The sequence below is a fragment of the Nerophis ophidion genome, linkage group LG29 (assembly GCF_033978795.1).
Source record: "Nerophis ophidion isolate RoL-2023_Sa linkage group LG29, RoL_Noph_v1.0, whole genome shotgun sequence".
In the NCBI taxonomy this organism is placed as follows: Eukaryota; Metazoa; Chordata; class Actinopteri; order Syngnathiformes; family Syngnathidae; genus Nerophis; species Nerophis ophidion.
Genome location: NC_084639.1, coordinates 22,686,625 through 22,709,030, shown reverse-complemented (window position 1 = coordinate 22,709,030; position 22,406 = coordinate 22,686,625). Strand labels below are relative to the sequence as shown.

Genomic DNA, 22,406 nt, shown 5'->3' with positions numbered 1-22,406 from the left:
GGAAATCTCCCGGAGTAAACATTCTCCGAATTTCTCCCCATTTCTACCCGGACGACAATATTGGGGGCGTGCATTAACGGCACTGCCTTTAGCGTCCTCTACAACCTGTCGTCACATCCGCTTTTCCTACAAAGAAATAGCGTGCCAACCCAGTCACACAATATATGCGACTTTTACACAAAGACACACGCACACAAGTGAATGCAACGCATACTTGTTCAACAGCCATACAGGTCACACTGAGGGTGGCCGTATAAACAACTTTATCAATCTTACAAATATGCACCACACTGTGAACCTACACCAAACAAGAATAACAAACACATTTCGGGAGAACATCTGCACCGCAACACAACATATTAGGTATTAGGATGACAGGGGATGCAAAACATTAACAGTGCAATACGTTTTCATAACATGGTCACTACTGCCTACTTTGTCTTGTTATATTCTTATTTTACTGTTATATTGTTATTCCCATTGTTTTTATTCTTTTTGTAATATTTCTCTATTTTGTTTCCTTTTAAACCCCCATTATTTACTTTTTTTTTTTTAATTGATCTCAACTCTGTACACTGCTGCTGGAATTTTAATTTTCCTGAAGGAACTCTCCTGAAGGAATCAATAAAGTACTATCTATCTATCTATCTATCTATAAACACAACAGAACAAATACCCAGAACCCCTTGCAGCACTAACTCTTCCGGGACGCTACAATATAACCCCCCCCCCCCCCAAGAAATAATTAATGTTTTACTCATGCACTTTCTCTTGCTACTTCAAGGCTTGAATGTTTGATACATTTTTTATTGTTATTTTATTTGCAAATTTATTATTAGCCTGTGGAAAAAGTTTATTTTTATATTTACCTCAGAGGGCTGCAAATAGAAAAGAGGCATTAAATTTTTATTTAAATTGTATTTGATATGCTATTGATATTTTTTAATTATTATTATTATTATTATTCGAAACTTGATTTTGCATGTCATTATAAAGTTATATAAGCCATGCTTGTTTAATATTCAATGCAAAAGTTGTTTGGGTCCCTATTAAAAGGTTCATTTGTTCAACCTTGGCCCGCGGCTTTGTTCAGTTTAAAATTTCGGCCCACTCTGTATTTGAGTTTGACACCCCTGCGTTACACCGTCCAAGCATTCCTCTTAATCAGGACAAAAAACAAAATTGTTTTTTGAACTGGAAAAATTCCCCGTTTTCCCGAAATCCCAAAAATTCCGTAATGCAATTTCTCAATTCAACAACCGATTTGAAAAATTCCAACATCAAGCATTTCAACTCATTCACACCATTCAAGTGTTTTACCATTTTCAAAAAAAAAATCCTGCGTTCCCCGAAATTCCCAAATTTTGCAAAAATTCCCATTGCGACATTCTTCAAAGTTCCACAATTCCCACATTTTTTGACCGATTCAAACCATTCCACCTTCAACTCATCCTATACATCCAAACTACCATTTTTCCACATTCAACACATTTCCAGGAATACTTGTTGGTTTTTCTAACCCTATTTCCAATCTTTTTCGTTTGACTACCCATTTTCCTTTTTTCATCCCAGTTCCACCATCATTTTTCTCAGTCAGGACAAAAAAACAAGTCAGTTTAGCAACTAGAAACATTACTGGTTTTCCTAAAAATCCAGGAATTCCTTCACACAACTTATTAAAAAACTGTTACTACTTCAACATTTCTTGACCGATTAAAAAAATTCCAATCCCAACTAATTCAGCTCATTCAGGACATTCATGCTCTTAATATATCCATCCATCTTCTTCCGCTTATCTGTGTCGGGTCGCGGGGGCAACAGCCTAAGCAGGGAAACCCAGACTTCCCTCTCCCAAGCCACTTCGTCTAGCTCTACCCGGGGGATCCCGAGGCGTTCCCAGGCCAGCCGGGAGACATAGTCTTCCCAACGTGTCCTGGGTCTTCCCCGTGGCCTCCTACCGGTTGGACGTGCCCTAAACACCTACCCAGGGAGGCGGTCGGGTGGCATCCTGACCAGATGCCCGAACCACCTCATCTGGCTCCTCTCGATGTGAAGGAGCAGCGGCTTTACTGTGAGTTCCTCCCGGATGGCAGAGCTTCTCACCCTATCTCTAAGGGAGAGCCCCGCCACCCGGCGGAGGAAACTCATTTCGGCCGCTTGTACCCGTGATCTTATCCTTTCGGTCATGACCCAAAGCTCATGACCATAGGTGAGGATGGGGACGTAGATCGACCGGTAAATTGAGAGCTTTGCCTTCCGGCTCAGCTCCTTATTCACCACAACGGATCGGTACAACGTTCACATTACTGAAGACGCCGCACCGATCCGCCTGTTGATCTCACGATCCACTCTTCCCTCACTCGTGAACAAGACTCCTAGGTACTTGAACTCCTCCACTTGGGGCAGGGTCTCCTCCCAAACCCGGAGATGGCATTCTACCCTTTTCCGGGCGAGAACCCTGGACTCGGATTTGGAGGTGCTGATTCTCATTCCGGTCGCTTCACACTCGGCTGCAAACCGATCCAGTGAGAGCTGAAGATCCCGGTCAGATGAAGCCATCAGGACCACATCATCTGGAAAAAGCAGAGACCTAATCCTGCGGTCACCAAACCGGAACCCCTCAACGCTTTGGCTGCGCCTAGAAATTCTGTCCATAAAAGTTATGAACAGAATCGGTGACAAAGGACAGCCTTGGCGGAGTCCAACCCTCACTGGAAATGTGTTCGACTTACTGCCGGCAATGCGGACCAAGCTCTGGCACTGATCGTACAGGGAGCGGACCGCCACAATAAGACAGTCCGATACCCCATACTCTCCGAGCACTCCCCACAGGACTTCCCGAGGGACACGGTCGAATGCCTTCTCCAAGTCCACAAAACACATGTAGACTGGTTGGGCAAACTCCCATGCACCCTCTGGAACTCTGCCGAGAGTATAGAGCTGGTCCACAGTTCCACGACCAGGACGAAAACCACACTGTTCCTCCTGAATCCGAGGTTCGACTATCCGGCGTAGCCTCCTCTCCAGTACACCCGATAAACCTTAATATATATATGTTTTTAAATCCCACTTTTCCCAAAATTACAGGAAGTTCCCATTGAAATGAATGGGACATTTTTCCAAAATGCACAATTCCCACATTTTTTTACCTATTGAAACCAAATCAACACATTCCACTCATCCTGGACATTCAAACCAACACTTTCCCAAGTTCCAAACCAAATTCTGGTTTTCCTGGAAATTCAAACTCTTCAACATTCAAACCGTTACAACATTCAAACTATTATTACATTCGTACTACATTCTGTCAGCATTTCAGTTCAACATCAGCATTGGACCGTTCACATGAAATTCCTTCATGAATTGCCTCATCTAGTTTCCTCATCTTGTTAATAGCATAATATCAGCATTGGACCGGATCATCCTGCTTATACGGAAACAATTCTACATAATATGACTAGTAAAATTGTGTATATTGCTTCACTTTCTGCACCTTCTAGCCCAGAGTTACTCAATTGGTGGCTGTAGGCTGAATATTTGATATAAAAATATTCACCTAATTTGTCTACATTTTTCCCCCCAAGTGTGATGTCAGCGTGTTATCCATGAATAGTAGACATTTACCCAATGTGCTTATGCACTGTAAGAAAAAAAAAAGGAGATTTTTCTGCTTAGCTTAGTCACCGTAACAAGAAAAAAACAATAGTGGTGCAGATTTTCAATTGACATTCATCCATCCATCTTCTTCCGCTTATCCGAGGTTGGGTCGCGGGGGAAGCAGCCTAAGCAGGGAAGCTCAGACTTCCCTCTCTCCAGCCACTTTGTCCAGCTCTTCCCGCGGGATCCCGAGGCGTTCTCAGGCCAGCCGGGAGACATAGTCTTCCCAACGTGTCCTGGGTCTTCCTCGTGCCCTCCTACCGGTCGGACGTGACCGAAAAACCTCCCGAGGGAGACATTCGGGTGGCATCCTGAGCAGATGCCTGAACCACCTCATCTGGCTCCTCTCAATGTGGTACTGAGTTACTGAAACCAGCCGCTTGACAAGATTTGACCAGTCTAAGTCCAAGACTAGATCAAACCAATCTTAGTCGAAGACTAGCTCTAACCAATCTAAGTCTATGACTAGATCTGACCAGTTTAAGACTCGATCTGACCAATCTAAGTCTATGAGCATGAACTAATGAAACCTACTGAGGTACTGGCACCAGCCGCTTGATAATAACTGCCCAATTTATGTCTAAAACTAGATTTAGCCAATCTAAGTCTAAGACGAGATCTGACCAATCTTGGTCTAAGACTAGAGCTAACCAATTTAAGGCTGAGACTATATCTGACCAATCTTAGTCTATGAGCAAGAACTAATGAAGCCTACTGAGGTACTGGCATCAGCTACTTGACAAGATATGACCAATCTAAGTCTCAGACTAGATTTAACCATCCAACCATCAATCCATTTCCTACCGCTTATTCCCTTTTGGGGTTAGTTCTAAACAAACTAAGCCTAAGACTATATCTAACCAATCTAAGTCTGTGACTAGATCTGACCAGTTTAAGACTAGATCGGACCAATCTATGTCTATGAGCATGAACTGATGAAACTTACTGAGGTACTGCCACCAGCCGCTTGACAAGATCTGATCAATCTAAGTCCCTGACTAAATCTACCGAATCTAAGTCCAAGACTAGATCCAACCAATCTTAGTCGAAGACTATATCGAACCAATCTAAGTCTATGACTAGATCTGACCAGTTTAAGACTCGATCTGACCAATCTAAGTCCATGAGCATGAACTAATGAAACCTACTGAGGTACTGCCACCAGCCGCTTAACAAGATCTGACCAATCTAAGTCCCTGACTAAATCTACCCAATCTAAGTCCAAGACTAGATCTGACCAATCTAAGTCTAAGACTGAGATCTGACTAATCTAAATCTAAGACTAGATCTAACCAACCTAAGTCTATGAGCATGAACTAATGAAGCCTACTGAGGTATTGACACCAGCCGCTTGACAAGATCTGACCAATTTATGTCTAAGACTAGATTTAGCCAATCTAAGTCCAAGATGAGATCTGACCAATCTTGGTCAAAGACTAAAGCTAACCAATTTAAGGCTGAGACTAAATCTGACCAATCTTAGTCAATGAGCAAGAACTAATAAAGCCTACTGAGGTACTGGCATCAGCTACTTGACAAGATATGACCAATCTAAGTCTCAGACTAGTTCTAACCATCCAACCATCAATCCATTTCCTACCGCTTATTCCCTTTTGGGGTTAGTTCTAAACAAACTAAGTCTAAGACTAGATCTAAACAATCTAAGTCTATGACTAGATCTCACCAGTTTAAGACTAGATCTGACCAATCTAAGTCTATGAGCATGAACTAATGAAGCCTACTGAGGTACTGGCACCAGTCGCTTGACAAGATCTGACCAATCTAAGTCCCTGACTAAATCTACCCAATCTAAGTCCAAGACTAGATCTGACCAATCTAAGTCTATGACTGAGATCTGACCAATCTAAATCTAAGACTAGATCTAATCAACCTAAGTCTATGAGCATGAACTAATGAAGCCTACTGAGGTACTGGCACCAGCTGCTGTACAAGTTCTGACCAATCTATGTCCAAGACTAGATTTAACCAATCTAAGTTTAAGACTCCAGCTAACCAATCCAAGTCTAACACTAGATCTGACCAATCTTATTCTAGGAGCAAGAACTAATGAACCCTACTGAGGTGCTGGCATCTGCTTATTGACAAGATCTAAACAAGACTAGAGTTAACCAATCTAAGTCCAAGACTAGATGTGACCAATCTAAGTCTATGAGCATGAATTTATGAAGTCTACTCGATGAGAGATCAAACATCTTCCAAGACAAACCAAACAGTCCTGTGGTGATGTTTGAATGCCTTAGGATTACAATGACTTAATGAATGACATCTTTTATAACGATTCATTTTCAAGTAAAGCTGCAAGCAGCGATGAAGAGACCCTCGCACCTCCGTGCAACTCTGGGTTCACGCCAGTCGACAGACACGCACAACTTATTGCAGTCACGACCTTCTCAACGTCATACTGACCCACCACCAAACTTTCTGGTAGATTGGGTAGTTAGACTGTTATGGGGGCCATCTTGGTGTTGATAAGCCCAACAAAGATGCTAACGTTAGCATGCTAACAGTTAGAATATGCCAGGGACCAACTTATATGACTCTGAGACATACAGCTAAAAGTAAGCATATTATTAGTCAGCATGTGTCAAGTACCATGTTATATGAATGTGAGGAATTATGCTGCAAAATTGGCTAAAAAAAAGTGAACATGCCAGTTTAACAACAAGATAATGTTCCGAAAAAAACGTCCAAACACTTCTCTGCCTCATGTTTTTTTTAAATTCTGATGTAGAGTGGGCAAAAACTTAAAAAATGAACAAAACTGTGGGCACAAGTTGAACATATAAACCTTTTAATAGGGACCCAAACAAGTTTTGCATTGACTATTGAACAAGCAAGGCTTTTACAAATGTATAGTGACGTCCAAAATCCAGTTCCAAATAAAATAAATATCAATGGCATATCAAATAAAATTTAAATAAATATTGAATGCCTCTATTCTATTTGCAAACCTCTGAGGTAAATATCAAAACAAATTTTTTCCGCAGGCTAATAATGAATTTGAAAATATAATAATAATGAATGAATCAATCATTTAAGCCTTGAAGTAGCAAGAGAAAGTGCATGGAAAAAACTTTAATTATTGCTCAGTTAGCTACACTGATTTGCTTTAACACTGAATATGGAACAAGCAACGCTTATATAACTAAATAGTGCAAAATCAACTTTAAAAAACCAAACGAAAAAACATCAATGGTATATAAAAAAAAAAAGAAATGAAAAATTGAATGCCTCTTTTCTATTTGCAGCCTTCTGAGGTAAATATCAACATTAACTTTTTCCACAGGTGAATACATTTGAAAATAAAGTAACAATGAATAAATCAACCATTCAGGCCTTTTCACTGCTCAGTTTGCGACACACGGTTGTTGGTAGCAAGCGGTGTATATTGTAGCGTCCCGGAAGAGTTAGTGCTGCAAGGGGTTCTGGGTATTTGTACGGTTGTGTTTATGTTGTGTTACGGTGCAGATGTTCTCCCGAAAATGTATTTGTCATTCTTGCTTGGTGTGGGTTCACAGTGTGGCGCATATTTGTAACAGTGTTAAAGTTGTTTATATGGCCACCCTCAGTGTGACCTGTATGGCTTTTGAATAAGTATGCGTTGCATTCACTCGTGGGTGTGTGTAAAAGCTGCATAAATTATGTGAATGGACCGGCACGCTGTTTGTAAGGAAGAAAACCGGACGTGATGACAGGTTGTAGAAGACGCTAAAGGCAGTGCCTTTAAGGCACGCCCCCAACATTGTTGTCCGGGTAGAAATCGGGAGAAATTTGGGAGAATTGTTGCCCAGTGAGATTTTCAGGAGGGATACTGAAATTGGGAGGGTTGGCAAGTATGAGTATTAGCGGGGAATGCGGGGTACCGGCGGGCCAGCTCTAATGTTAAGTGGAAATTGCCTCAAGGGCCAAATTAAATTACATGGCGGGCCAAATTTGGCACGCGGGCCAGAGTTTGACACCCATGGGTTAGAGTGTCTGCCCTGAGATCAGTATGGTGTAGAGATGGGCGGTTTGGGGTCTCATCCGCAAAGTCCGCAGATAAGCCGCGGGTCGGGCGGGTGACATGACGAAAAAATAAATTTTAACTACATTTGGACGGGTGGCTGTTGGACCATCTGGAAATATTTGATATACATGGTTGCGGGATCGGTATCCTTTACCATTCAAAGAACCATTTAAGACCTGTGTCACAAAGCGAAGAAGACAACAGGACACACTAAAATCCTTTAGAATGACTGCCAGTAGTCATCTAGTTTATAAGTATTAGGACGTGTTATGAAGCCATTGACTCTGTTGCATTCTACAGTGTTTACAATCTGTTTGTCAGCCCAGCAAGATGTTGTGTATGGGTTACACAGCAACAATGCACACGACTGCAAGGCATACTGGGTGACACAGAGTACACTAATGGTTGTGATATAAACAATTTTAACACTCTTAGTATTATGCGCCACGCTGAGAAGCCACACCAAACAAGATTGACAAACACATTTCGGGAAAACATCCTCCCAGTAACACAACATAAACGCAACACAACAAATACCCAGAATCTTCTGTATCCATGACAATTCCTGACTATTTTATACACCCCGCTAGCAGCAAACCCGTGCGTCGGTAAAGTGGGCGGGGTTGAGGGCGCAGGGGTGTAAAATATATTCAGGAAGTGTCATGGATACAAATGATTCTGGGTATTGGTTGTGTTGCGTTTATGTTGTGTTACTGTGAGGATGTTCTCCCGAAATGTGTTTGTCAATCTTGTTTGGTGTGGCTTCACAGCGTGGCTCATATTAGTAAGGGTTGAAGTTGTTTATTTCACAACCATCAGTGTACTCTGTATCACCCAGTATGCCTTTCAATCTTGTACATGTGATTGTGGAAGCTGCCCGCAAGATGTTGCTGGACTAACATTTTATTTGTACATGTTGTTGAAGGTGTCAAAGGAAATGGCTTCATGACACGCCCATATTCTTATCATCAGGATGAACACCATTGGATGTTTGCGAGTAAGTTAGCGGCTCCCATTGTCTTCATTACTCTATGAAAGGGGTTTAGATAGCTCTGTGAGTAGTAAAGGTGGCCGACCTCTGATCTATTTCAGCGGGCGGTTGCGGTTCTGATAAAATGTTGGCTAAGGTGGACAGCGGGTATATGCAGAAGATGTAATTGACTATCCGCGCATCTGTAGTATGGTGTGAGTCCAAATACTATAAAAAATTAGTCTTATCACCTCATCAGTAGGCACTTAGCATCAAGAGTTGAAATTGGGGGCTAAATCACGGGCAATAAGGGGATAAGTCAAATGCAGAGGATAAATTTCACCACACCCAGTGTGTGCGACAATTGTTGGTAGTTTAACTTTAAGTAAGCAATTCACCGACTTCTCCCTGACTGGTTTCTTAGACTTCGCTTGGACTTCTTCAGACCTCTACTGTAGTCGATATCAACAGTAGGCTGACCATATTCTGAAATCCCAAAATTATGACACATAAATGCGGGCAGCACGCCGAGGCTGGGACGAGGTGAAAATTTGCCAATGATACTTGAACTTGCTTTATAAATAATATATTTATTTAAAGGCCTACTGAAATGAAATTTTCTTATTCAAACGGGGATAGCCCGTCCATTCTATGTGTCATACTTGATCATTTTGCGATATTGCCATATTTTTGCTGAAAGGATTTAGTAGAGAAAATCGACGATAAAGTTTGCAACTTTTGGTCGCTAAAAAAAAAGCCTTGCCTGTACCGGAAGTAGCAGACGATGTAAGCGTGACGTCACTGGTTGTAGGGCTCCTCACATCCACACATTGTTTACAATCATGGCCACCAGCAGCTAGTGCGATTTGGACCGAGAAAGCGACAATTTCCCCATTAATTTGAGCGAGGATGAAAGATTCGTGGATGAGGAAATTTAGAGTGAAGGCCTAGAAGAAGAAAAAAAAAAAAAAAAAAAAAAAAGGCGAGGGCAGGGAGAGCGATTCAGATGATTTTAGACACATTTACTAGGATAATTCTGGAAAATCGCTTATCTGCCTATTGTGTTGCTAGTGTTTTAGTGAGTTAAATAGTACCTTAAAGACGGAGGGGTGTGGCCACAGGTGTTTTGACGCCAGAGTCTCTGAGAGAAGTCAAGGCAGCTGCAGGAGGACGCTGGCTCCGCTGATCCCCGGTAAGAGGCGACTACTTTCCACAATTTTCTCACCGAAAACTGCCGGTTGACACGTCCATCGTTCTACTTTGACTTCTCCATTATTAATTGAACAAATTGCAAAAGATTCAGCAACACAGATGTCCAAAATACTCTGAAATTACGCGATGAAAACAGACGACTTTTAGCCGTAAGTGGTGCTGGGCTAATATGTCCCCTCCAACTAATAACTTCACAAACACGCGTCATCATCAAAAAATTGTAATTTAGTCAACTAAACCGGCCGTATTGGCATGTGTTGCAATGTTAATATTTCATCATTGATATATAAACTATCAGACTGCGTGGTCGGTAGTAGTGGGTTTCAGTAGGCCTTTAAGACATGACCTGCTTCTTCTCAGGTAAAGGTGTTGCAACCACTTGTCGGTGTAAAAAGTACAAAGTAGTTAAAGGCACCTAAATACATTTCTATTGTCAGCAATGTTTTCCCCAGAATGCAACAGGAGCGAGACAGTTAAAATGGCTGCGAACGTGTACCCACAATGCATTGTACTGTTTGTTTTTGGCTAATTTTGGGGGTCAAGTCAATGTTTTTTTTTTCTTTATAAAACTACATTACCAGATTGTTTGGAACATCTACTTGCAAACAATGTTAGAACCATGATTGTGGTAAGTACTCAGTGGCCTAGTGGTTAGAGTGTCTGCCCTGAGGTCAGCAGGGTGAGAATCCAAATAATAACCTTCTTAACCATACCAAAGACTACAATAAACAGGTCTTATCATCTCACCATTGAGCAATCAGCAGCAAGGGTAGAAAATGGGGACTAAATCACGGCGAATGAGGGGATGAGTCAAATGTAGAGGATACATATCACCACACCCAGTGTGTGCTACAATTGTAGCAACTTTAAAGGGGAACATTATCACCAAACCTATGCAAGCGTTAATATATACCTTGATGTTGCAGAAAAAAGACCAATTATTTTTCAAACCGACTTCCAAACTGTAAATTTGTGAATTTTGGCAATTTAAACGCCTTTCTGTTTATCGGTCTTTTAGCGATGATGTCAGAACGTGACATCACTGAGGTAACACACCCGCCATATTCATTTTCACATTACAAACACCGATTCTCAGCGCTATTATTTTCCGTTTTTTCGACTATTTTTTGGAACCTTGGAGACATCATGCCTCGTCGGTGTCTTGTCGGAGGGTGTAACAACACTAACAGGGGGAGATTCAAGTTGCACCACTGGCAAGAAATCTGCTGCCAGACCCCCATTGAATTTGCCAGAGTGTCTGCACATTTTACCGGCGATGCTAAGACAGACATGGCACAGAGATCTATGGATAACCTGCAGATGCATTTGCAACGATTAAGTCAACGAAATCATAAAGGTGAGTTTTGTTGATGTTGTTGACTTATGTGCTAATCAGACATATTTGGTCACGGCATGACTGCCAGCTAATCGATGCTAACATGCTACGCTAATCGATGCTAACATGCTATTTACGCTAGCTGTATGTAGATTTGAAACTAGATACCCACATTTAATGCGAAACAAACACTTACCAATCGACGAATTTAAGTTGTTCCAGTGTTACAAGATGCGAAAGTCCTGATCGTTTGGTCCGCACATTTTACCGGCGATGCTAATAAGGCAGCCATGCTATGGGCCACTTCATTAGGTACACCCGTGCTATGGTCAAATAGCGTCAATAGCTATTCGCTCAATAGCTTCAATTCGTTCTTCAATTTAGTTTTTGCTATCTGGCTCCATACTCCGACCAGCTGTTTCAATACATGCGTGATCTGTTGAATCGCTTAAGCCACTGAAATCCGAGTCTGAATCCGAGCTATTGTCGCTATATCTTGCTGTGGTAACCGCCATGTTGTTCGTATTGGCAGCCCTGTATGATGTCACAGGAAAATGGACAGTCACATCGCAAATAGCGAAAATCAAGAACTTTAAAGCTTTTTTTTAGGGCTATAGATAGATAAATAGATAGTACTTTATTGATTCCTTCAGGAGAGTTCCTTCAGGAAAACTAAAATTCCAGCAGCAGTGTACAGAGTTGAAATCAATTTTGAAAAAAACTTTGAAAAATAAAACAAGCCACTGGGAACTTGATTTTTATTGTTTTTAACCATTTTGAAATTGTGATAATGTTCTCCTTTAAGGAAGCAATTAACTGATTTCCCCCTGACTTGGCTTGGCCTTCTTCAGACCTCTACTGTAATTGATATCAACGGTAAGCTCACCATATTCTGAAATCCCAAAAAGAGGACACATATAGGCGTGGTAAGGTGAAAATCTGTATATTAATAGTCAGCATGTGTCAAGCACCATGTTATATGAATGTGAGGAATTCTGCTGCTGAATTGGCTAAAAAAAGTAAACATGTCACTTTAACAACAAGAAAATGATCCGAAAAAGAGTCAGAACACTTCTCTGCCTCATGTTTTTTAAAAGTGCAATTTGATGAATAATATTTGTAAAGTGCTATTTCAAAATGGTTTAGAATAGAATAGAGTAGAATAGAATATAATAGAATTGACTCTATTGTCATTATATTTGCATACAACAATATTAAGGACTCCAGCTTAAGGTGCAGTAGTGGGAACAAATATGGGGGGGGGGATTAATAAAAGAAAAACTGACAATTAAAATAAACAGACTACAATCCAATAAAAATAATAAGCAATCCTGTACAATATACAAAATACACTTCACATTGATAAAAGCCATACATTGAAAGTTTGTGTTGGTGAAGTCCATTTATACCAGTATGGGTGAAGGGGTCTTGCCCAAGGACACAACGGCTAAAACTGGAATAAACCCGGAACCCTCAAGTTGTGGGTGCTCTACACGCTGAGCCACACTTAAGACATGACCTACGTCTTCTCAGGTAAAAGTGTTGCAACTACTTGTGGTTGTAAAAAGTACAAAGTAGTTAAAGGCCCCTAAATCCACTTCTATTGTCAGTAATGTTTTTCCCAGAATGCAACGGGAGCAAGACAGTTAAAACGGCTGCCAAGGTTTACCCACAATGTATTGTACTATTTGTTTTTGGATAATTTTGGGGGTCGAGTCAATTTTTTTTCTTTATAAAAACTACATTTGTACATCACCTGATTGTTTGGAACATCTACTTGCAAACAATGTTAGTTTTAGGAAAAACAGTGTTGGAACCACGATTGTGGTAAGTACTCAGTGGCCTAGTGTTTAGCCCAAGGGCCAAATCATGCCCGTGAACAGGGTTTACCTGGCCTGCGGGATGAGTTTGCTAAGTATACAAATTAACCCGAAATTTTTGAATGAAAGAAACAGCTCTACTACATGTGTTTACTGGATGTTGCAGTAGCAATGGTTTGTATCTCTGTAGATCAGAGGACAGTTATCTGTAGCTTTTGGATCACTCTGATGGGGCTCAGGCTCAGCTGCATAGTTACCAAAGCCCTTATTTTCCGGGAGATTTTCTGAATTTCAGAGCCTTTCCCAGAAATCTCCCCAAATTAAAGTGATGTTGTCAGATTTTCACCCGGCCAACAATATTGTGGCGTACCGCGATGGCCATGTCCTTGCGTCCGCTTCAATACTATGCTATCTGAGTGCTGGCCAGTGCGCGGCTGATGATTTGACGCGCAAGCGACTGCAAAATATCCTTGTTCGACAGCCATACAGGTTACACTGAGGGTTGTGATATAAACAACTTTAACACTCTTACTAATATGCACCACACTGTGAACCCACACCAAACAAGAATGACAAACACATTTTGGAAGAACATCCGCACTGTAACACGACATAAACACAACAGAACAAAGACCCAGAATCCCATGCATCCCTAACTCTTCCGGGCTACATTATACGCCCCCACTACCATCCTGATGGAAGGAGGTTTTGGCTCGAAATCTCCCGATACATGGCCCCATTCATTCTATCCTTAACACGGATCAATCGTCCTGTCCCCTTAGCAGAAAAATTGTCTGGGGGGGGGACCTTAAACGTTGGTTTAGTGTGGCTGAAACAGGGCTTAGGCTAAATAATTATTTGTTTAAGGTGTTAAACGACTTAGTGTATACATGGCCTAAGACTAGGTTGGACCAATCTAAGTCTACGAGCATGAACTAATGAAGCATACTGAGGTACTGGCACCAGCCACTTGACAAAATCTAACCAATCTATATCTAGGACTATATCTGACCAACCTAAGTCTATGAGCATGAACTAATGAAGCCTACTGACGTACTGGCACTAGCCGCTTGACAAAATTTGACCAGTCTGAGTCTAAGACTAGATCTGACCAGTCTAAGACTAGATCTGACCAATCTAAGTCTATGAGCATGAACTAATGAAACCTACTGAGGTACTGACATCATCCGCTTGACAAGATCGGACTATTCTCAGTCCCCGACTAAATCCAACCAATCTAAGACTAGATCTGACCAATCTAATTCTGGGACTAGATCTGACCAATCTAAATCTAAGACTAGCTCTAACCAACCTAAGGGGCGGTATAGCTCGGTTGGTAGAGCGGCCGTGTCAGCAACTTGAGGGTTGCAGGTTCGATTCCCGCTTCCGCCATCCTAGTCACTTCCGTTGTGTCCTTGGGCAAGACACTTTACCCACCTGCTCCCAGTGCCACCCACACTGGTTTAAAAATGTAACTTAGATATTGGGTTTCACTATGTAAAGCGCTTTGAGTCACCAGAGAAAAGCGCTATATAAATATAATTCACTAAGTCTATGAGCATGAACTAATTAAGCCTACTGAGGTACTGGCACCAGCCGCTTGACAAGATCAGACCAATCTCAGTCCCCGACTAAATCTAACCAGTCTAAGTGTAGATCTGACCAATCTAAATCTAAGACTAGCTCTGACCAATCTAAGTCTATAAGCATGAACTAATGAAGCCTACTGAGGTACTGGCATCAGCTGCTTGACAAGATCTGCCCAATTTATGTCTAAGACTAGATTTAGCCAATTTAAGTCCAAGATGAGATCTGACCAATCTTGGTCAAAGACTGGAGCTAACCAATTTAAGGTTGAGACTAGATCTGACCAATCTTAATGTCTGAGCAAGAACTAATGAAGCCTACTGAGGTACTGGCATCAGCTACTTGACAAGATATGACCAATCTTAGTCTAAGACTAGTTCTAACCAATCTAAGTCCAAGACTAGATGTGACCAATCTAAGTCCAAGACTAGATGTGACCAATCTAAGTCAATGAGCATGAACTTATGAAGTTTACTCGGATGAGAGATCAAACATCTTCCAAGACAAACCAAACAGTCCTGTGGTGATGATTGAATGCCTTAAGATTACAATGACTTAATGAATGACAACATCTTTTATAAGAATTCATTTTCAAGTAAAGCTGCAAGCAGCGATGAAGAGACCCTCGCACCTCCGTGCAACTCTGGGTTCACGCCAGTCGACAGACACGCACAACGTATTGCAGTGTCGACCTTCTCAACGCCATACTGACCCACCACCAAAACTTTCTGGTAGATTGGGTAGTTAGACTGTTACGGGGGCCATCTTGGTGTTGATAAGCCGAACAAAGATGCTAACGTTAGCATGCTAACAGTTAGAATGTGCCAGGGACCAAGTTATATGACTCTGAGGCATACAGCTAAAAGTAAGCATATTAATAGTCAGCATGTGTCAAGTACCATGTTATATGAATGTGAGGAATTATGCTGCAAAACTGGCTAAATATAAGTGAACATGCCAGTTTGACAACAAGATAATGTTCGCAAATAAAGTCTGAACACTTCTCTGCCTCGTGGTTTCTTAAAGTGCAATTTGATGAATAGTATTTATAAAGTGCTATTTCAAAAAGGTTTCCATGCACTTCACATTGAGAAGGCCATACATTGAAAGTTGATGTTGGTGAAGTCCATTTATACCAGTCTGGGTGAAGGGTCTTGCCCAAGGACACAACAGCCGAAGCTGGAATCAAAACAGGAACCCTCAAATTGTGGGTGCTCTACACGCTGAGTCACACTTAAGACATGACCTACGTCTTCTCAGGTAAAAGTGTTACAACTACTTGTGGTTGTAAAAAGTACAGAGTAGTTAAAGGCACCTAAACCCACTTCTATTGTCAGCATTGTTTTTCCCAGGATGCAAGGGGAGCGAGACAGTTAAAATGGCTGCCAACGTGTACCCACAATGCACTGTACTGTTTTTTTTTGGATAATTTTGGGGTTCTAATCAATTATTTTTTTTCTTTCTTTATATAACTACATTTGTACATCACCTGATTGTTTGGAACATCTACTTGCAAACAATGTTAGTTTTAGGAAAAACAGTGTTAGAATCATGATTGTGGTAAGTACTCAGTGGCCTAGTGGTTAGACCAAGGGCCAGTTCAGGTCTTTGGGATGGGTTTGCTGAGTATAGAAATTAACCTGAAAATTTTGAATGAGAGAAACCGCTTTTTCTACATGTATTTACTGGATGTTGCAGTAGCAAATTTTTGTATCTCTGTAGACCAGGGGTTGTCAACCTGAGGCTTTTGGATCACTCTGATGTGGCTCAGCTGCATATTTGATGTACCCCTCATTTATGTGGAAGGTTTTCTGGATTTCAGTGCTCCTCTGTAAAACCTCCCCGGAACAATGTTGTCAGATTTTCATCTGGACAACAATATTGAAGACGTTTCGTGACAGCAATGCCTTTAACGTCCTCTCGACTATGTTGTCACGTCCGCTTTAATACTATGCTATCTGACTGCCGGACTGGACACATCTAGTGCGCGGCTGCTGAAACATCGCGCCGGTGACTGCAAAACATCCTTGTTCAACAGCCATACAGGTTACACTGAGGGTTGTGATATAAACAACTTTAACACGCTTACTAATATGCGCCACACTGTGAACCCACACCAAACAATAAATGACAAACACATTTTGGGAGAACATCCACACTATAACACAACATAAACACAACAGAACAAATACCCAGAATCCCATGCATCCCTAACTCTTCCAGGGCTACATTATACACCCCCACTACCATCCTGATGGAAGGAGGTTTTGGCTCAAAATCTCACGATGCATGGCCCCATTCATTCTTTCCTTAACACGGATCAAACGTCCTGACACCCCTAGCAGAAAAACAGCCCCAAAGCATGATGTTTCCACCCCCATGCTTCACAGTGGGTATGGTGTTCTTTCTGGCGACACTTCCTCTCTGAACTCACTTTGTAAACAATCAATGAGTCCAGAAAAAGCTAAATGCTGGAAATTTAAGAATTACACAGCTCACTTACCCGTGTAAAAATTTGTCTGAGGGGGGGACCTTAAACGTTGGTTTAGTGTGGCTGAAACAGGGATTAGGCTAAATAATTATTCGTTTAAGGGGTTAATTTAACGACTTAGTGTATACATGGCCTAAGACTAGGTCGGACAAATCTAAGTCTACGAGCATGAACTAATGAAGCATACTGAGGTACTAGCACCAGCCACTTGACAAAATCTAACCAATCTATATCTAGGACTAGATCTGACCAACCTAAGTCTATGAGCATGAACTAATGAAGCCTACTGAGGTACTGGCACCAGCCGCTTGACAAAATTTGACCAGTATAAGTCTGAGACTAGATCTGACCAGTCTAAGACTAGATCTGACTAATCTAAGTCTATGAGCATGAACTATTGAAACCTACTGAGGTACTGGCATCAGCTACTTGACAAGATCTGACCAGTCTCAGTCCCTGACTAAATCTAACCAATCTAAGACTAGATCTGACCAACCTAAGTCTATGAGCATGAAGTAATGAAACCTACTGAGGTACTGGCATCAGCTACTTGACAAGATATGACCAATCTTAGTGTGTTGGCCCTGCGATGAGGTGGCGACTTGTCCAGGGGTGTACCCTGCCTTCCGCCCGATTGTAGCTGAGATAGGCACCAGCGCCCCCCGTGACCCCGAAAGGGAATAAGCGGTAGAAAATGGATGGATGGATGGATAGTCTAAGACTACTTCTAACCAATCTAAATCCAAAACTAGATGTAACCAATCTAAATCTATGAGCATGAACTTATGAAGTCTACTCGGATGAGGGATCAAACATCTTCCAAGACAAACCAAACAGTCCTGTGGTGATGATTGAATGCCTTAGGATTACAATGACCTAATGAATGACAACAACTTTTATAAGAATTCATTTTCAAGTAAAGCTGCAAGCAGCGATGAAGAGACCCTCGCACCTCCGTGCAACTCTGGGTTCACGCCAGTCGACAGACACGCACAACGTATTGCAGTCACGACCTTCTCAACGCCATACTGACCCACCACCAAACTTTCTGGAAGATTGGGTAGTTAGACTGTTATGGGGGCCATCTTGGTGTTGATAAGCCCAACAAAGATGCTAACATTAGCGTGCTAACAGTTAGAATATGCCAGGGACCAAGTTATATGACTCTGAGGCACACTGCTAAAAGTAAGTATATTAATAGTCAGCATGTGTCAAGTACCATGTTATATGAATGTGAGGAATTATGCTGCAAAACTGGCTAAAAAAAGTGAACATGCCAGATTAACAACAAGATAATGTTCCGAAATAAAGTCTGAACACTTCTCTGCCTCGTGGTTTCTTAAAGTGCAATTTGATGAATGGTACTTATAAAGTGCTATTTCAAAAAGGTTTCCATGCACTTCACATTGAGAAAGCCATACATTGAAAGTTGATATTGGTGAAGTCCATTTATACCAGTCTGGGTGAAGGGTCTTGCCCAAGGACACAACAGCCGAAGCTGGAATCAAAACAGGAACCCTCAAATTGTGGGTGCTCTACACGCTGAGCCACACTTAAGACATGACCTACGTCTTCTCAGGTAGAAGTGTTACAACTACTTGTGGTTTTAAAAAGTACAAAGTAGTTAAAGGCACCTAAACCCACTTCTATTGTCAGCAATGTTTTTCCCAGAATGCAAGGGGAGCGAGACAGTTAAAATGGCTGCCAACGTGTACCCACAATGCATTGTACTGTTTGTTTTTGGATAATTTTGGGGGTCTAGTCAATTATTTTTTTTCTTTCTTTATAAAACTACATTCGTACATCACCTGATTGTTTGGAACATCTACTTGCAAACAATGTTAGTTTTAGTAAAAACTGTTAGAATCATGATTGTGGTAAGTCCTCAGTGGCCTAGTGGTTACAGCAAGGGCCAGATCAGGCCTTTGGGATTGGTTTGCTGAGTATAGAAATTAACCTGAAGATTTTGAATGAGAGAAACCGCTTTTTCTACATGTGTTTACTGGATGTCGCAGGAGCAAATCCTTGTGTCTCTGTAGACCGGGGGTCGTCAACTTGCGGCTCTTGGATCACTCTGATGTGGCTCAGCTGCATATTTGTTGTACCCCTCATTTATGTGGAGGGTTTACTGAATTTCAGTGCCCCTCTGTAAAACCTCCCCATAACAATGTTGTCAGATTTTCATCTGGACAACACAACTTGCGGCTCTTGGATCACTCTGATGTGGCTCAGCTGCATATTTGTTGTACCCCTCATTTATGTGGAGGGTTTACTGAATTTCAGTGCCCCTCTGTAAAACCTCCCCAGAACAATGTTGTCAGATTTTCATCTGGACAACAATATTGAGGACGTTTCGTGACAGCAATGCCTTTAACGTCCTTTCGACTATGTTGTCACGTCTGCTTTAATACTATGCTATCTGACTGCCGGACTGGACAAATCTAGTGCGCGGCTGCTGAAACATCGCGCTGGTGACTGCAAAACATCCTTGTTCAACAGCCATACAGGTTACACTGAGGGTTGTGATATAAACAACTTTAACACTCTTACTAATATGCGCCACACTGTGAACCCACACCAAACAATAAATGACAAACACATTTCGGGAGAACATCCACACTATAACACAACATAAACACAACAGAACTAATACCCAGAATCCCATGCATCCCTAACTATTCCAGGGCCACATTATACACCCCCACTACCATCCCGATGGAAGGAAGTTTTGGCTCAAAATCTCCCGATACATGGCCCCATTCATTCTATCCTTAACACGGATCAAACGTCCTGACACCCCTAGCAGAAAAACAGCCCCAAAGCATGATGTTTCCACCCCCCTTCTTCACAGTGGGTATGGTGTTCTTTCTGGCGACACTTCCTCTCTGAAATCACTTTGCAAACAATCAATGAGTCCAGAAAAAGCCAAATGCTGGAAATTTAAGAATTACACGGCTCACTTACCAGTGTAAAAATTTGTCTGAAGGGGGGACCTTAAACGTTGGTTTAGTGTGGCTGAAACAGGGATTAGGCTAAATAATTATTCGTTTAAGGGGTTAATTTAACGACTTAGTGTAGGCATGGCCTAAGACTAGGTCGGACAAATCTAAGTCTACGAGCATGAACTAATGAAGCATACTGAGGTACTAGCACCAGCCACTTGACAAAATCTAACCAATCTATATCTAGGACTATATCTGACCAACCTAAGTCTATGAGCATGAACTAATGAAGCCTACTGAGGAACTGGCACCAGCCGCTAGACCAAAATTTACCAGTCTAAGTCTAAGACTAGATCTGACCAGTCTAAGACTAGATCTGACCAATCTAAATCTATGAGCATGAACTAATGAAACCTACTGAGGTACTGGCATCAGCTACTTGACAAGATCTGACTATTCTCAGTCCCTGACTAAATCCAACAAATCTAAGACTAGATCTGACCAACCTAAGTCTATGAGCATGAACTAATGAAACCTACTGAGGTACTGTCATCAGCTACTTGACAAGATATGACCAATCTTAGTCTAAGACTACTTCTAACCAATCTAAATCCAAAACTAGATGTGACCAATCTAAGTCTATGAACTTATGAAGTCTACTCGGATGAGAGATCAAACATCTTCCAAGACAAACCAAACAGTCCTGTGGTGATGATTGAATGCCTTAGGATTACAATGACCTAATGAATGACATCTTTTATAAGAATTCATTTTCAAGTAAAGCTGCAAGCAGCGATGAAGAGACCCTCGCACCTGCGTGCAACTCTGGGTTCACGCCAGTCGACAGACACGCACAACGTATTGCAGTCACGACCTTCTCAACGCCATACTGACCCACCACCAAACTTTCTGGTAGATTGGGTAGTTAGACTGTTATGGGGACCATCTTGGCGTTGATAAGCCCAACAAAGATGCTAACATTAGCATGCTAACAGTTAGAATGCGCCATGGACCAAGTTATATGACTCTGAGGCATACAGCTAAAAGTAAGCATATTAAAAGTCAGCATGTGTCAAGTACCATGTTATATGAATGTGAGGAATTATGCTGCAAAATTGGCTAAAAAAAGTGAACATGCCAGTTTAACAACAAGATAATGTTCAGAAAAAAAGTCCGAACACTTCTCTGCCTCATGTTTTCTTAAAGTGCAATTTGATGAATAGTATTTATAAAGTGCTAATTCAAAAAGGTTTCCATGCACTTCACATTGAGAAAGCCATACAATGAGAGTTGCTGTTGGTGAAATCCATGTATACCAGTCTGGGTGAAGGGTCTTGCCCAAGGTCCATACGGCTGAAGCTGGAATCCAAACAGGAACCCTCAAGTTGTGGGTGCTCTACACCATGGATGCCTAACTCTGGCCCGTGTATTTTCATTTGGCCCTTGAGGCAATATCAAATTAACATTAAAACTGGCCCGCCAGTATTATACAGCGGCAGTGTCACTGTAACACCGCATTCACCGCTAATACTCATACTTGCCAATCCCCCCCCCCCCCCCCATTTTTCAAGGAGACTCACACATTTCAGCGCCCCTCACGAAAATCACAGGGGGCAACCATTCTCCCAAATTTCTCCCGATTCCCCCTGGACAACAATATTGGGGGCGGGCCTTAAAATCACTGCCTCAAGCGTCCACTTTTCCTACGTAGAAACAGCGTGCCGTCCTAGTCACATGATATATGTGGCTTTTACACACTTACGCACGCACACACGCTAATGCAATGCAAGCTTGGTCAACAGCCATACAGGTCACACTGAGGGTGGCCGTATAAACAACTTTAAGACTGTTACAAATATGCGCCACACTGTGAACCAACACTGAACGAGAATGACAAGCAAATTTCGGGAGAACATCCGCACTGTAACACAACATAAACCCAACAGAACAAATACACAGAACCCCTTGCAGCACTACCTCTTCCTGGACACTAAAATATAAACATTTATTATTATTAGCCTGTGGGAAAAGTTTATTTTGATATTTACCTGAGAAGGCTGCAAATAGAAAAGAGGCATTCAATTTCTATTTAAATTTGATTTGATATGCCATTGCTATTTTCAAATTATTAGTATTATTTGAAACTTGATTTTGCATGTCCCTATAAAGTTATATAAGTCTCGCTTGTTCAATATTCAAAGCAAAACTTGTTTGGGTCTCTATTAAAAGGTTAATTTGTTCAGCCTTGGCCCGCGACTTTGTTCAGTTTAAAATGTTGGCCCCTTCTGTATTTGAGTTTGACACCCCTGATGTTAAGGAAAGAATGAATGGATCATGTATCGGGAGATTTTGAGCCAAAACCTC

General features: G+C 41.6%; 1 protein-coding gene across 1 annotated transcript in view; it reads left to right on the top strand.

Annotated features, from left to right (window-relative positions):
* LOC133546069 (protein SPMIP2) overlaps positions 1-22,406 on the top strand; it is a 62,713-nt gene that overhangs the window by 3,900 nt on the left and 36,407 nt on the right. The gene's annotated exons all lie outside the window — the stretch shown is intronic.